The following is a 16,905-nucleotide window of genomic DNA, read 5'->3' as shown; positions in this document are numbered from 1 at the left end:
ATTCAGTAGTAGCAGAGTAGAACCTAAACATTAATCTACCACAAAACTGCATTTATAAAAATGGTAACAGTGCTCTTCAGGAAAGGGAGGGAGAGAAGAGAAATAGAAAGGTAAACAACAGGGATCATTCTTTAGAAGCTCTATTAAGTAAAAATAAGTATAGCTGTAGAAACCTATAAAGCGTTACAGAATACCAGGAATAGGTAAGCCAGTAATGACTGCAAATAGATTCTTGCAAGCCCCATTTCCAAAACAAACAAACAAACAAAAAAATCACAATCTGAATGTCAGATAGCCCTTGTATGGATATATGGTGATATTCTCTTCAACTCTTTACTCAACAGTTTGACACCAAGCCGCGTCAAAGTTCTTTTAAACTATTTTCTCCATACCTTTACAGTTTGGGGCTATTTTTCCTGGAACTCATAATTACAGTATGAACACAAGAGGATTCATGAATTTATTCTCACATCTCTGCAAATTGGCTAAGAGAAACACAGGCAGTTTGTGAGATTTATTCCACATAAGGCACTAAGACAACACAAAGAACAGACTTCATTTTCAACACTTTTTTTCTTTTTTAAATGAGAAATATATCAGTCTCTCTCAGCATGAACTGCACTTTGGAACAAGGATAGAATTGTTTTAATGAATTCATCCTGAGGTCAGCTTCCTTCCATGCATTGGCCTCTACTTTCTGTCCTTCGGGGAAGGACTACAGTCACGAATCATAACAGTTCTGCTCTGGTCACTGTTAACTTGACAGGCAACTTCTTCCTGCAATGGAGTTTCTCAGAGAACATCTAATCTCTAGGAACCATTTTCTAGTTCTTCTTTCCCCCTTGCTGTGGTTTTCATAAAACCTCAGCCTCCCACGGTTTATTGAGACAATCATTTGGAGCTGGATGTTGTCATCCAGTCTCGACTGCTCTTTTCCTAAGAGGAATTAAAAAGCACAAAGCCCTTCTTTCCACATTTGCCATCTTTCCATAGAATGTGGAATATGTCCCATTACAGCACTGGCAGCTAGAAGGAAACTGCAACCCACATACTGCATCATCACATAAGCACCAATATGACCTGAAAAATAAAACATAGGGACACACATACAACTCGATTTTCAGAAATATAAATAAGGGCATATAATTCAGGACAGTAGTTCCTCCTTAAAAGTTTAAACCTCTTGAGGACTAAAATAAGTACTTCTGAGCTTATTTTAAGTTTCCTTAGAGTAAAACATATGATTATGAATATTAATCTGGAGGACCCCGATTTTAGACAATGCATCAAAGCCCATCCATCAGACATCATTATTATCCTTTGATGCCCAATCTTCCAGTCAGGCCAAAGAGCCTCTTTGGAGTCATGTGAGTTTATACATCGCAGCCTTTCCATTACCGTATGACCAAATTACCGTATGACCAAAAACCCCCTCAATCATAAAACCATTTTGGGGTTCCTATCCAGTTACAGGACAAGCCCTGCAGACGACTGCCAGTAATAGAACACAGTATGTCTCTCTGCCGATGCTGTATGACTGGATATGCAATGAGCACGTATTTCTGACCACATACAGAAAGCACATGTATCACACAGGAGAAAAACAGCCACAGGTTCTTCAGAAAGATGACAGTAGAAAGCAGGTTACCAAAACAGTTCATGCTGCAACTAACCTGTTCCCCGAGTATGTCTGCAAAGCCCTCTGGCCAGACGAATTGTTCTAGCAAGCTGCATCTGGCCAACAGGTAATACTGCCTAGTTTTATGTCTACCCCATGTGGTACTACCCCACGTTACAAGAAACAACTACATCAGAGGATCATAGAGTAATCTAGGTTGCAAGGGACCTCTGAAGGTCATTCAGTCCAACCTTGCACACAAAGCAAGGCCACGTGGGAAGTAAGTGCTGTGAAAACAAAAGAGTTGTATTTTCATTTGTGGCTGATTCACACCAATAGTTTTGAGTTATTAACCTGTCAAATTTACAGGTGAGGTTCTTATTCTCAACTGACCCCAGGGAAACAAGAACAACTACAGTGAAACAAGAACTGAAGTTCAGTTTCTTACAAAATAAAAAAGATGGAGCACAAAACACATTTTTTTCCTCACAGATAATGAAATATTTTAGTGATGCAAATACTTCCTCTGTTTCACAATACACAGTTATTTCAATTTAGACAAACCAATAATGAACTAAAAAGCAAAGATCCAGGCATGTGTCAGGGTTATACACTGAGGTTCATGCTGTGCCTGTTTTTATAGTGAATCAGAATAGGGAACACAAGCTTAGAGATATCAGTATCATCAGACATCAGCACCAAAATGACATAGTGTCAGTTGAACACCTCCTTTTTCAGCCACAAGCCCCTGAACTGCACTTAACTGAATTCAAACTTGAGCTTGTTATCACAGGAGAATTCAATTAAAAAAGCATCTGGAAGAATACTATCTTTTACTGAAAGTAGGTGCCAGATCCAATTCTCATTTATTACACTCCTGTGACAGTATCCTTTAAGCATGCTGATCAAAAGCATACTTTTTTTTTCCCCTTTAAACAGACATCAAAGCAACAACAGTAGGACGAATTTTCAGTTGTTCTGAACCTATAGGTTATATGGATTTGCCTTTTTCACCAGGAGAGAGTCTGACAAAGCAAACATGCAACTTCGCAAGTTCAACTCAGCAGTTCAACTGCTCAGTCTTAGCACATAACCAAAATTGGATTTATTATAGTGACAACAAAAGGAGTTGCAAACCTGCACTGCTCTGTAAAGCACAGTGCTTAACCCCTATCACAAGCACAGCCTCCCTCTTTCTATGCCAAATTCACATCACAACTGGAATGACTCCAAAACTAGGCCTGACAGAAAGCCAGCCAGCTGTGCTGCGCATGAGAAGTGAGCATCCATCTGCACAGCCATCAGACACAAGGCATCACTCAATAGAACAACCATGCTGGATATTCAGCAAGCAAACCCTATTCACCCTGATAGCTGAGAGCAGCCAGAAAAATGCATTCTTCCCCCCCACTCAGGCTCCTCCGGAACAAGGTAATGCCTGTTCTTCAAAATGAAAATGCTTTGGGGGGCAGGAGATTATGGCTTTTGTTTAAGAGTTTTTGGGGCATACTGCTTTGGACAACATTACTAGCAGCACATCTACTACAAACTAGGAACTCCTGGTCTAGCCCTACACATGCATAAAGGCAAACTGTGAACACAGTTTTAGCATTCAGAACAGCATAAGCCATCTCAGACAAGCAATACCACAGCCTGCACTGCAGACACATGTTTTTCTAACACTTTTATTAAACAAATAAAGAAAGAGAATCCTATAACCCATTAAGACATGCAGATATTCGACCCCAGAATTTCTAACTCCTGTACTGTTCTCCTTCCTATTATATATGCACGCACTGTCCTCCCAAGTTTGTCAAGTCCACAGTTTAGAGGACTTCTGGAGGAGGCAACGGCCTGTACATTTTCCCTACAGCACCAAAACACTCACTGGCACTCAGTAAGTTATAACCATATTACTAAGTTAATGCTACAAAATAAGAAATTCCATGTTTTGGATCTCTTGCTGTTTCATTAAGAAAAGTTCCATAGCTCCTGACACAAAAGCTTGCAATAGTTAACATGTTTTAATGTTGATGCCCTTGAAATCCAGCTTGCCTCCCACATCTGTTAAAATCATGACCTGGAGGGAGAAGATAAAATAACAATCTGGCAGGAAAGTCATCTTCTCCCTCCTCAAGAAGCATGGAAACAGAGACCTGAATCTCCTCATCCAAAAAAAAAAAAAAAAAAAAAAAAAAAAGAGAAGCAAGAGCTAACCTTAAAATTTGCTGAAACTGCTTCTATCAGGACTGTGAGGATATGCATATTCTTCACTCTGGACTCATTCTTCTGCTCTTAAATATCCCCTCAGTAGTTCTGCATACCTCTATCACAGAAATTAAAGTCTCTCTGGATGCCTTTGCCCTCTCCCTCCTCTCAGGTTGTCTTCAAAATTGCTCCTCTATGAGTTGGCGCTGTTCACCTGCCTAATCCATCTAATTTCTAACTGTTCTCACAATTAGGATTTTCCCTCAAAGAGACTGAGATTAGAAAGGATAACAACATCTTAGCGTCTTACCTATAAATATCAAAAAATTTTTGGAAGCACTTTTGACTAGACTAGGAAGAGAACAAACTCCTCCACCATGTTCTTAAATGTCACATACATCATGATCGTCCTTGGCAGGAAGCTGTTCCCCTTTTCTTAATGCATTGAAGGGCAACCAAGCTGTATTAAAAAAATTTAAAAAAAAAAAAAAAGACTCATTATCCAGTCTGCTCAAAGGACTCAGCTATTTGCACTAAAATTTTGATTCTATGCAAGTGGTTTAAAGAAGTTGCAAGCGTAAGCTTCCTTTATGAAACAGCTATCCTCAAAGTGGACTGAAAGTCTGAAAGGACATGAGAAGAATTAACCCACATATTGCTCTAGAGGAATGAAAAATTTTAAGGGCTTCCTGACAAAGCACAGGGTGACAGTGAGGAACAAAAATAGTCCAATTAAATGGCATGATCTTCTGAGGGGCAAGACTGAGATTAAATCATACACTATGAAACAACGTACTACAACCAATACCTATCTCCAAGGAGATAGTAAGCAAAGAATGAATAGCTTCAAGGTTTTATACCTTCAGGGGAAGGGTGCAAGGCTCAGGATGGGAATGAAGCACTTCGCTTTCTGCAGATCCCAATTGATGGCCATCAAGACAAGGCTTTGCCACACATGCTTTTCATCCTGAGGCATCACTAACATTGGAAGGCAACAGTAAAGTTTATAAAACACTGCCCTGAATGCCCCTTTCTCATGAGTGACTCCCAAATAAAGAGGTACTTTCCTGAATTCTTCATGGTGTAGGAGGCAGCTGAACTCAGCTACTGAAAACTGCTACTACCACTGCCGCAGCTTTCTAAAGTGGGTACGACGGAGGCAGCTCCGACAAGCTCCTATCTCACTAAGCCAAGGAAGCTGTCCCATGTTTCAGACTTTAAAAAGCAGTCATTTCCTCTTTGCTGGGAAGCTTGGGGAGGACAAGGTATGCAGCAATTCCCAACCACTGTATTATTTACTCTCAAGACTGGTAACACAAAAAGGAAGGGACCACAAACTTCAGAGTATATATGGTCTCACTGAAAATTAGCATTATGACTGCATATGAACTATCCTCATGTGTTGAAAGTCAGATAGAATTAACCCCCCCCCCAAAAAAGCTCCCACCAAATTAAAAGTATAATTTAACTATCAGACTCTCAGCAAAGATCTCCTTATATCTATTGCCTTATACATCTACCCCAGACTCCAGAAGAGACCAAATTTCAAAGTTGGAGGTAGGCTTATAGAAAAGGAAAAAAAGAAAGCCTAATGTCTCTCAAATATGTGGAGCACTAGAAAGAGTGTTTCATATGTGCTTTAGTATGCCTTCTCAAAGCCAAATTTGAGTATCACATGGTTCTAGAGAAAAATGACAGCCTGAGCTGTCTTCCAAAGATAAGAAGGCTAGTGATTTCTCTGAAATTCTGGTAAAGTACATTCTGTATAAGCAAGAAACGAGTGCTGGGGAGATGCAGTGAAATCCAGTGCAAAAAGACAGAGGTACGAGTAAAGTGTTCTATTTCGTTTGCCATCCTAAATGCATCAGTTTAAAATAGTCAACCATCTAAATAACTTTAACAACTTCACACTGTACATTCCAGGAAAGTCCTATCGCTTTTAGTGAGCGAGATGCACAGATGAGCCTACCTTATTAGAAAGAAAAAAGAACAACGTTAACATAGTGCATTTCAGATCACAGTTACAATCAGTAACTAACTTCTTCACTTGCCTCCAAGTGCTCTGCTCAGATCACACTAAGTCTTGAAGAGAGCCACTAAAGGCTAATTACAGCCTGCAATGGAGATGGGAGAAAGAACTAGAGGATCTTTACACAGCATTTTATAAAACTAGTTATTCCAGGCCTGTTCGTGGAACCCCTGTGACAGATGTCTGGTAATCTCTTAAGTAACAGTATCTTAAGTCTGCCCACACTGTTTTGCTGTTCATAGCTCCATCAGTTTGAAAACCTGCTTCAAAATAACCTCTCTAAAACCTTACATGGGGAATATTAATTGAAGGTTTCTATCAGATCTTGTCATAGTGACTCAGGCTGCTCCCTACCATCTTACTATTCTGGTGACTTTATGTCACAACATACAGTTTTTCCTAGCTTTTATATTTTACAAACATTTTATTAGCTACTGTAGAATAACTGCAATAAAAAGTTTAAACACACAGACTAAATGCAAATTGACAATATCTGCTTTAAGATCTTCAGATCAGGTTTTTGCCTTTTTTTTTTTTTTTTTTTTTACTAAATCTCTGAAGCATCATGGGAGTTACCATGCTAACTCGATTAGAATAACATTAAATAAATGATGTTATTCACTTACGCAATCCTCTATGGCTTTTTGTGTCCCCAAAGCATTTCACAGAAGCTGTGACATCACAGTATGACACATTAAGACAACAGAAACCAGCTGACGTGGGTTCAGGAATCACCCAAAACAAAAATAATTACGTTTTAGAGTAATTTCTGTACAGAACTCCACACTTCCACTTGATATTCCCAAACCAACCACAGCAGTGTGCAAAATGCAGCTGTTGCCATTGTGAATAAATGCTGTCCCAGATTTCTGTCATCCCTCCAGCAGATATTCTGTATTTTACTTTTGGATTACAAAAACATCAATTATTCTATTAAAATATTACAAGTTTATTCTTACTGGATTATTCAAAACTATAACCATCTTCACAGCATGACTCCTTATTTTTGAGTCATCTTCACTAGCTATCTGCTAGTCTAAGTCCATTAACATGGACTATACTAACCATGCTCAGAGTTGCAGATGAACCTTTGTAATGACTAACTGAAAATTCATTTACTAGTTCTCTTATTATAAATGATATTTTCAGAGTTCTTCTTAACAGGATGTGTTTTGGGATTTTGCAAGATATAAAAACGCATCTCCATACAGCATGAAACAAAGCAGTAAGGTTGGAGATTAGAAAAAAGAAAAGAAACTAACTATATTAGGCAACAAATATTCATATAAGCAACACTTTTCACGACACTTCAGGGAACTTATAACAATAGAGGATTTGAGGAAAGCCAGTCCTGCTTAGAAAAAAATAAATTTCACTGAGATCATATAAGTTTAGTGTCAGTTTAGGATTGCTTTAATCTGTTTCAGAATGCGAGAGATCTCTTAATTGCTTACTATATCTAATGAGATGTAGTTCACACGACTAATTTTCCAAAATACATCACTGTCAAAATGTCGAGGCTTATTACTTCTTCATCTGTTAGTCTTCTCAACAGTCCTCCATCTCAAAATTCCCTTTTATAAGCAAATGAAAATGGCTGTTCTGCATTATGCATGAGAAATGATTATACAAGAATAGGCAAAATATGTACATCTCAAAAAGGCCATACAGCCTGAGGTACAAAATAAAAAAATCTGAAATTTTTTACGTTAACAATTTCACAACCCTTTTTACAAGAGCAAAGATGTGAGGCCTTAATATCAGGTCCAAGCTCCAGGTTTTGTTAATTACATCCTACCTACCTAAATGCCCCCTGTAGTTTCAATTAGACATGGTATTCTTCTTCACTTCCCCTCTTGATTATTGAGCACTGTTGCTAAGGACTAGTTAACAGTTACCACATTCACCCAAAGTTGGCTGCACTTCAGCGGTCATTGAAAGAATTAAATATAAAACATATGGTACAGAACCATACAAAACATAAAAGTACTTTAAAAAACACTCTAAAGTCCTTAATATGAAAGATGCTACAAAAGGATACATGCTCAAAGTAAAATCCTTACAGTTTGATGCCTACTTAAATTTTCCTTGAAACACAGAAAATTATAGAGAAAAATGTATCATCTTTTTTACCTATCATTAGTAACACTTCCTAGAGTATTTTTCAAATTATGCTGAGTGAAGTTTTACACTGAATGAACAGCTCATCACTCATAATGCAATTAGCTTCACTGTACAGAGATTTTGCCAAGTTTTCTTTAAAAATTAGTTTCATACCATGTATCTCACAGCAGCTAATTAGAGCCTTCTGAATTACACTTCCAGTTTTTCTTCTTCCTAGTATCCACAAAAATCTTTGGACATGAGCTGTTGAACCATCAGCATCAGTACCCATATTTATGTGTTTAAGAAGACCTTGAACCAAACATGCTTTTAAGCACTTCTTGAGTTCTAGACAAACTTTTCCACACAGTCAAATTATCCCTCCTTTCATCTGTGATGTCCTCATGAGATCTTAAGAAACTTTGCATATTTTAATTTTCCTAATAAAAGCTCACTATTTAGGTTGCATATTACTGCTTAGTTCATTTAATATTACTTCTTGGACTTAAAACTGCCATACCAAAAACTCATCCATGTTTTTAATTATTACAAATCTAAAGCCAAACTAAACTAATAAAAACCCGTATGTTCAGACTAATAATTTTTGTAACTGTAAGTTTTGTTAAACACCTTAGCCAAAATCTGTTCTGCACAAATACTACCAATAAAAAACCAAAATATAAACTGTATTTGTTGTCTGTATTAACAGACAAAATTAAGTGTTCAGAGTTTGGAGCCCAACCCTTTATGCAAGTAAGCACATACTGAATGTTACTCATTCAATTTGTGGAGAGTTTTCTTGGAAATACTTCTATGAGAAAAAGTATGGTTATGTTTGAAATCTATAAGGTTAAGATGAGGAAGAAATAAGTATTTCTGAACAGCTCTGAGAATCCTCACAGAATCCTTATTCTTTTATAAATAGCATCTACCAGCTCCATAAACACTTTAGTCCTACTCTAAACCTTACGCTGAAGAAATTGCTAGTGAACCGCTCCAGTGTTTTCAAAGAAAACAACATTTTTTAATCCCACTAGCACTTCTGTAATAAGCTTGTCAATCAACAGAAGACCTTTGTTTTTCTTTACAGGTCATACCCCAAATAGAGAAAAAATAAATCAAACTTAAGTGTGCATTATAGTATTTCAAAGAGAAGAGTGCAGAAAGCTTTCACCTGTCCTCTCAGAAGTCATACATACAACTATATCCTCAACTGAAATACACACCTATTCACTCACTCTCACCTCTAAAAAACTATAATCATTGTAATAAAATTATGTTTTACTTATTCCTAACTTAAGTGAGGAAATAAAAGATAGTGCTGTCTTCTTCAACAGCCTTTTATCTCAGTTTTTATTACCAGGTTTCAATGAAGTATGAAAAAACAAGAAATATTTGTAAGAGAAAATATAATTTAATGGGAAAGTCACAAGAACCACTAACTCAAAGAAAGCCAGACAAAATTAGAAAAAAAAAGCAAACATACTGACATACTGTCAAGCAAAAGAAATGGGATATATTTTTCCTCCATATTTTTAAGTGTTCTGCGCTTTATGCACATTTGACTGGTGATAACACCTAAATTTCAGAATACAGATAAACACTCGTGAGAGGTGGCACTGGAGAATAAATGGCAACCATTGGTCCATCCTCAGAGCTAAAATCGTACGATTTTGAGCAAAGTTTTCGCCTTTCACCATTTCAAAAAAAGAAATGTGAAACATTCTGAAGGGAAGAGCATCGTTTAAGAGGTACCTCACTGCTTCAGAAAGCAGTGGGGTATACGTTAATAAATCTGTCAGCTGCTTTTGAAAGCCAACACTAGATCAGTTTAAGCCAGCTTTTCCCCACGTTTACTCTGCAACAGCTAACAAGTCATGTACATCAGATGATACCACAATAATCAGTAAAAAACAAACCGGCCAGCAGCGCTCAGAGACCGTCATTTAAAAAAAAAAAAAAAAAAAAAAAAAAAAAAAAAAAGGCACACTTCACTGTACCATATACAGAACATCCTTAAAATCCATATCCGGCCAGCTGATTTTTTAGGAGGAGGCCGCGAAAGCCCAGGAGCCGACCGTTACCGCCCGCTGCGGGAGCAAGTGAGCCCCGAGAGCCCGACCGTTACCGCCCGCCGGGGGCGCGAGTCCCGCGAGCCCGCGCCTCCCCTGCCACCCCTCAGCGCCAGCACACGCCGCAGGGACAAGGACCCCCCCCCCAAAAAAAAAATGGGAAGGGGACGCGGCGCCGTGTGCCCCCCTGCTCTAAACGAGCCCGGACATGCCCAGAAGTGTCCCTGCAAGGAGCCATCCCCTCTCTCCCCACAGGCGAAGCCCGCCCGGGGGAGGAGGGCGACGCAAACGAGCCCCCTGCCGGCGGCGGCCGGCGCGGCGCGGCGGAGCTCGCTCACCCGCCCGCTCTCCGGCACAGCCACCTGCACCCCCCGGTCCCGCCCGCCCGCTCTCCCCGCCGTCCTCGCCTCCCCGCGCCGCGGAGGTCTTTGCTGCTGCCGCCCGCCCTCAGGCAGCGGCTTTGCTCCTGCCGCCGCTCTTTCTCCGCCCGCCCGGGGCTCTCCCACCCTCGCCCTGTCCCGTCGACGCGGGGTCGCTTTCCCCCAGCCCAAAACGACGGTAACACAGGGCCGGAGCCCCCCGGGGGCGGGCACCGGCGGCCCGCGAGTGACAGTGCCCGCAAGCAGCAGCGCCGCTAGCAGCCCGCAGCCCGCAGCCCGTCCCCGCCGCCCGCTGCGCTCCGCAGGGCGACTGACACCGCGAGCGACCCAGCGGGCGGCCGCTGCCGGCGCGCCCGCCGCCGGCCCGCTACCTTTGTGCCCTCCGCAGAAACCGGCGGAGAAGCCAAGTAAAGCCCAGGATCTCCTGAGCGCCCCCGCCGCTCCCTTACCTTGTTGGGCAGAGCGGGAAGAAGTTGAAGCGCTTCCCTTCCACCGCCCCCGCACTTTTTTTTCTTGTTTTCTTTTTTTTTTTTTTTTTTTTGGTCCCCCCTCCCTCCCCTCGCGCCGAGCTGCTGCGCTTCGCTATCCCGCCTGGCGCCCGCGGTCCTGCCGTGTCCCTCCGGGTCTCGCTCTCTCTCCCCGGCTGGAGGCGGGCAGGGGAGGAGACGGGGGCGGGCCCGCAGGTGCCGCCCCTCCTGCTCTGACAGCCCGGAGAGCCGGAGTCGGGGGGCGGCCCTGGCCGGGGGGCGGCGGGGGGAGGGCAGGGTGCAGAAACGGGGGCGCCGTTGCCAGGCGAGGGAGCGGGCGGCGGGGCTGCCTGGGGCCCCCCGGGTCAGGCCCCGGGAAGGGGGCGGCGGGGCAGGTAGGCCTGGGAGGCAGCGACATGGCGGCCGAGGCTAGGCGGGCGGGGGAGGGCGGCGGTGGGTCCGGTGCCGAGGGGCCCCCCCCGGGGGGCGGCCACGGTCCCTGCGTGGCAGGGAGCAGAAGAAAGCCGCCGGGAGGTGTCGAAAGCCCCCGGGGTGGGTTGTGTGAAGGGTGCGGCAGCCCTGGGGATGCTCGGGGGCTGTAACGTCGCAGGGCCGTTAGAGCTGGATAATGGACAAGCGGTGTGGGAGAGAGGGAAGGAGCAGAAATGGAGCCAAGGGTAAGAGTCTGAAATGATTAAAAATGGTCCGAAGAGGTCCGGTTAGAGATTGGGCTAGAAAAGATGTATCATCAGTACTGAGCAGAAGCTAAAGTGAGCCTTTGGGTAGGGGGGATCGCAGCACCCTGGTCATAAATCAGGTGTGGTCCGGTGGCCAGGGCAGGCAGAAGATGTCACTGGGAGCACATGTAGCTGTCCCTGTGAGAGGTGGCACTGGACAATCACTGGGCAGAGCGGGGTCACAGCTTTAGTTGGGTCACTTCATGTGTTGTTTTGGGATTAGACAGAGACTGAGCCAGCGTAAGAGTGGTGAAGTAGAAGCTGAAGGGTTTCGTGTGCAAGGAGGATGCTGGAGGTGGAAAAGAGAAGGGCACTGAGCGCTCTAGCGTTGGAAATGAACAGAGGTCAAGGCAAGACAGAGGTGACGGCATCTGGGTGTGTTGGAGGGGATGGAAAGAGAAGGATCTGGAACATTAAATTCAGGGTCTGGGTAGAAAAACAGCAGTTTTGAAGGATTCTTAGTGTGTATGAAGATGAAGGTCAGACTTAGCAGGAGTGTGGGAAGGACACTAAAACTGCAGCAGGGCACTCAGAGGATAAGTATTCGTGGAACTGTGGAAATTTGATTTTGCATTTCTTCCTTTTACCTTTGATTGATTAAGCCACCATATGAACCATCTCTCTCTTTCACTTTCCCCTTTTCAAAGGGAGTATCCCTGAGACTCCTTCTCCTCTCAGGAGATGTGATAGTTATGAAAGGCTCATCTTATGCATACAATGTGTCTTACCTTCCTGCCTCAACAGCAAGACTGGCAAAAAAGTGGTATTGTTTTTCTTTGATAGTACCCTGCTGCATGAGTTTGAGGGAAAGATGTTCAGCACCTTTCTCACATCCTGTCCTTACCTAATTGCAGGTTAAAATGGTAAGTTCCAGTATCCTAGTGAGTGTTCTCATTACCAGAAGTAGTGAGACTTTTCATCAGAAAGTTGTAAGGAGAAATTTGTGCATACCTCTTGGAGAAAACAGAAATAGCACATAGATGTTATGGTCCTGCTGTACTTCTACTTGGTCCAGAAACGGGAAGTGGGCTCTGTCTGATATATGACATAGTTGGTTTCAAACATTGAAAAAAGTTAGTGTTTTTTTTTGCATAAATTACACTCTTTCTGATAGGCACTGACATGATTCATTGTTGGTTCTCTTTTGCTTTATTTTAATTTGCGCAATGCTTTTTTGATGCCATGCTAATTTTCATTTCATTGAATGGGATGTGAAAGTGTAATAATGCATGCGTGTATCTGTAGATAAGTGAGAGATGAAAGGTTGGGGTGTATTTTTGTGCAATCTTCATAGCAAATTTGCCAGTAAAGAATCATTAAGCCATTTCAGATTATGTAACACATATATGCAAAATACATACATCAGTGCAGCTTACGCATCCATATGTTATGAGTAGGTATCTCTGGATACATGCTTTTTTCCTACCAACATATTTGGCTGCAACTATGAGCTCCACAACTCTCTTATGTGTCACAGCTCTCAAAAACAAGCTAAATAAAGCTTTTTAAACTGCTTCATTCATTGACTACTTTGATTCTGAGAAGATTATATAATTTTTATTATGTGAATAGCCAAACCAGTCAATTTTGACTGGACAATTCACGTGCTTGAATTGCTTAGTGCTGAACTTCAGCCCTGGTTTGACTGTAGACATGTCTCTTAGCGTAACAATATTGGTACTTGTATATTTATAAAGATGCTAATAATATGACCCTTAAATAGGTAACTACAAATGTAGCTGAAGTGGAATTTAAGAGACTTTGCCAAGTCAGTAGGAAATGGATCAGGTCCTGAATCTTTGCTGCTTAACCCGTTCTAAGGTGTATGCTTAATTTTCTGGAAACTTGCAAGTAGAGAACTGCAACAGAATTTAGACTGCTGTTCTAATATGGCCACTTCTATGTTGTATATGTTGATTGTGCTGTTGATACTCTGCAAAATATAATAGAATTAAGCAATGTCAGTCTCATTCTCTTGAGATAATGTTGCTATGTGACCCTGGACAGATTTTGACGATGACATTATTATTACTTTAAAAATACACAAAAGATTTGAAAGCAAGGTACATGTAAAAATCTGCTATAGCATATGATTATTCTAACCTAGATTACTTAATTATATCTAAATTGAACCCAGTTATTGCAGGCTAGATTTCCCTTGACATTGCAAGCTGTTTAATTTTACTTAGAGGTGTTTACAGCATGAGTGAGAATTATTCCGGTAGCTTTAACACAATAAATCTTTTCTTATTTGACTTATTTTTGTTTTGCTTTTTTTGAAAAGGAAGAAACATACTCTTTATATGTTTTCTTCCAACTTTCTGTTTTGACTATCAACATTTACAGCTTGTAGGGTGGTTTCGTCTGTGCCATCTGTGTGCCATATTGCACATCAGATGGCAGGATAAAATCTGTAACAAGAACGTTTTGGAACATAAAAGTCTTTCAGGGTTTGAAGCCATGATATTCACAGCACAAATGTGCCGAGCCAGTCGTGTATCTGAAATAGAAGACACAGAATGCCAAAGCAGCTGCTATAGCGAAATAAAGGAGAGACCACACAGTTTGGAGAACATACAGGCGAAGAGAACAAAGGAACATTTGAGGGATACAACAAAGTGCAACTTCAAGCAGTGAGAAATCGGAGTCAATCATTAGGAATTATTGACAGCAGACATACTGTCACACACCAATTAGAGGCTCACTTTGGAAAGCAATGTCCGTTAATACTGAGGTAAAGAGACAACATCAAAAAAACACCTAGTTTAGCAAGCAGCATTTTCTGATCCCTGACTAGGCATTTCATCAACATGGAAAATATTATTCACGTGTTGTGTTTTAGCCATAGTCATATTCACAAGGCAAGATAACCATCAGCTATATTATCTTCTGTTATAAAGGATTGTGTAAGAACATAATATGACATTACAGTTTGCACAAAGATGGATGGGGCCCCTGTGGAGCTACAGAAAGTGATAGGATATTGTTAAGTAATGAAGCCTCATAATGGATTGCATTTTCTGCTACCTTTAAGCATCTCTTCACTTTCTTCATATGTTAGGGTTTAGAGAGCAATGGGAATAAGATCCCTTTGGATGTAGTGTTCTAAATATTTTGGCTAGTAGGAATTGCTCGTTATAGAAATAAAGATCAGTTCTCTCCTTTCTAGATATGAGCACAAACTTCTCAACAATTCTCAACCTTTTTTCTGAAAGCAAAAAGTGATCAGCTTAGATCACTCTCTGGACTAGAGATTATATTTATATTTGTCTTGCCCATTACATACAAACATTCGCTGATAACTTGATGCATGTGACCTCAGAAATTGTAGGTATCCATAACTCAAAAGAAAATAGCCACACAAGGCAATTTTCTGCTTTAATTTCTTCATATTAATGAAATATCAATTGTATACATACTAGAAACAGTAATTTCTTTCCTAGAAGCATTAGTATGAATGCTTTATTTTGCCCAACCTACCAAAACTTTGATACTAAATTCACTTGAATTAAGTGTCTGAATTCCACAGTTCTTGCAGTTGTTAAAAGCTGATAACGAACTTTGCTTTGACTTCCTTTGTTGGAGCTAGAGCAAATCCCACCATACTGATGGGTGAGTTTGGTATGAGCCTTCTAAATAACTTTCATCTTTCTGCCTGAATCATAATGCTCTAATTTTTACTATCCGTAATAATTTCCTCCCCTTATTATTGTGATGTGAGTTATTCTTTCCCTAGTAAATGTAATTCTGTAAAGTTCTAGAGGGTCTATTTCAAATTGAGACATCTATGGAATGAGTGCTATCCAAATACTCAACAGCTATTCCCTCCTCTAGAGAACATTTATTCTAAATGGACAAAACAGATGGATAGAATGAAAAAGGAAAGCAGTGCTGGAGATGGGGAGCTCAAGTATGTAAAAATTAAGTGTTTTCCACAGATAATGCAGTCGGAGGGCAGAGCTAAGAAGAGAACTCAGATCTCCTGATACTCAGTCACTGCTTTAATCACAATGTCATCATTTCTAAGCTCTTCTTGCTCTCTGTTCTTTTACTGAAATGTTGTTAGAATACATATTCTGGCAGGTTTTTGGCATTACTATTAAGCACTCCTCCTACAAAAATGATGAAAGAGATAGAGTATTTTGTACAACTAATGTGAAAATACTTTATCTTTCCATTACTCTCTCCACACAAATTGAGCACCGAGACTGTAGGCTTTCTTGCTAGCTTAGCAATAGCACGTAGTCAGTGGCATACACATACTTTCTATTTCTGTTTGGCTTTAGTCACATTTTGCAGAATGAGAATCATTTCAGAAAAAGATAAAAAGATCACACTTTGTAAAAAGTTGTGGAGCTGATCACTAGAATCTTGATTTCCTGATCTCTCTGATTGTAGAAATTATAGTCAGTGTCTAAATTTTTTAGAACTTGGTACAAAATACTTGGTATTGCAGTGACAGCTCTTGTTCACAGGTTGGCAACAAGAACCAGTCTGTTTTGTAGGTACCTGCATGTAGATACAGTAGGATGCCATTACCTTTGATAAGAAGCATGCCCGTAACACTACAATGTATACCAGTAACAGGAAAATTCATTACCCTGCCTATCTCAAAGTTATTCTTTGAACAGGACAAAACCTTACCACCTGTACAACTGTGTTACACAGGAGAGTCTGTAATGATGTTTCTCTTTTATAATTTTTTAGTTAATTTTTAAAAATTCAGTTTTGTTTCAGAAAATGCAGAGCAAAAGGACTAGCCCTTTCTGGTGCTTTCAGAGCTACTTTGAAAAATTAAACTCTTTGTAAAGAAAACTATGTAAGCTAGCATATGTAAAAGTTGAGCCTTTACGTAGTTTTTTTGGTTTCATACTTCTTTTTCAAAATTCTCTAATCTGTCAGTGGAAATATGTTTACTGTTGTAACTACCCTGTGCATTACTCTCAAGTGTAGCTGATAAGTTAGTCTATTTGTCCATGAAAAAAGCCCTGAAAATATTACAAAAATGGAATTTTGCAAAGGTTACTGAGATAATTGTGTGTAATAAAAAGTAATACTACCTTCTGCTTAAAAGGTTTTTCAAAGAACAAGGCTGTAAGAAACACAACAACAAAATGGAAAAATACAACTAGTACTAACTATTCTGCAAAATACTCAGCTGTACTCTGGCTCTTTCACCATCCTGTGTTGCCACCTAAGAGACCACCATTGAAATTCAAAGCCGTTACTCCCAAATTACATGTCTCCATTTCTAAACACGTAATCTAATCTTAGACTAGAGTGAAATAATC

General features: G+C 40.6%; 1 protein-coding gene across 10 annotated transcripts in view; it reads right to left on the bottom strand.

The window, feature by feature from the left end:
• The window catches only part of GREB1L (GREB1 like retinoic acid receptor coactivator), a 145,878-nt gene extending 134,824 nt beyond the window's left edge, over positions 1–11,054 (bottom strand). For all 10 annotated transcript variants that reach the window (XM_064507279.1, XM_026122810.2, XM_026122811.2 and 7 more), the window contains exon 1: positions 10,860–11,054. The gene's annotated coding sequence lies outside the window, so the exon portion shown is untranslated. The remainder of the gene's footprint in view (positions 1–10,859) is intronic.
• Between the last annotated feature and the right edge of the window lie 5,851 nt (positions 11,055–16,905).

Source organism: Dromaius novaehollandiae, chromosome 2, assembly GCF_036370855.1.
Source record: "Dromaius novaehollandiae isolate bDroNov1 chromosome 2, bDroNov1.hap1, whole genome shotgun sequence".
NCBI classification, from domain to species: Eukaryota; Metazoa; Chordata; class Aves; order Casuariiformes; family Dromaiidae; genus Dromaius; species Dromaius novaehollandiae.
This window is presented reverse-complemented; position numbering and strand designations above follow the sequence as displayed.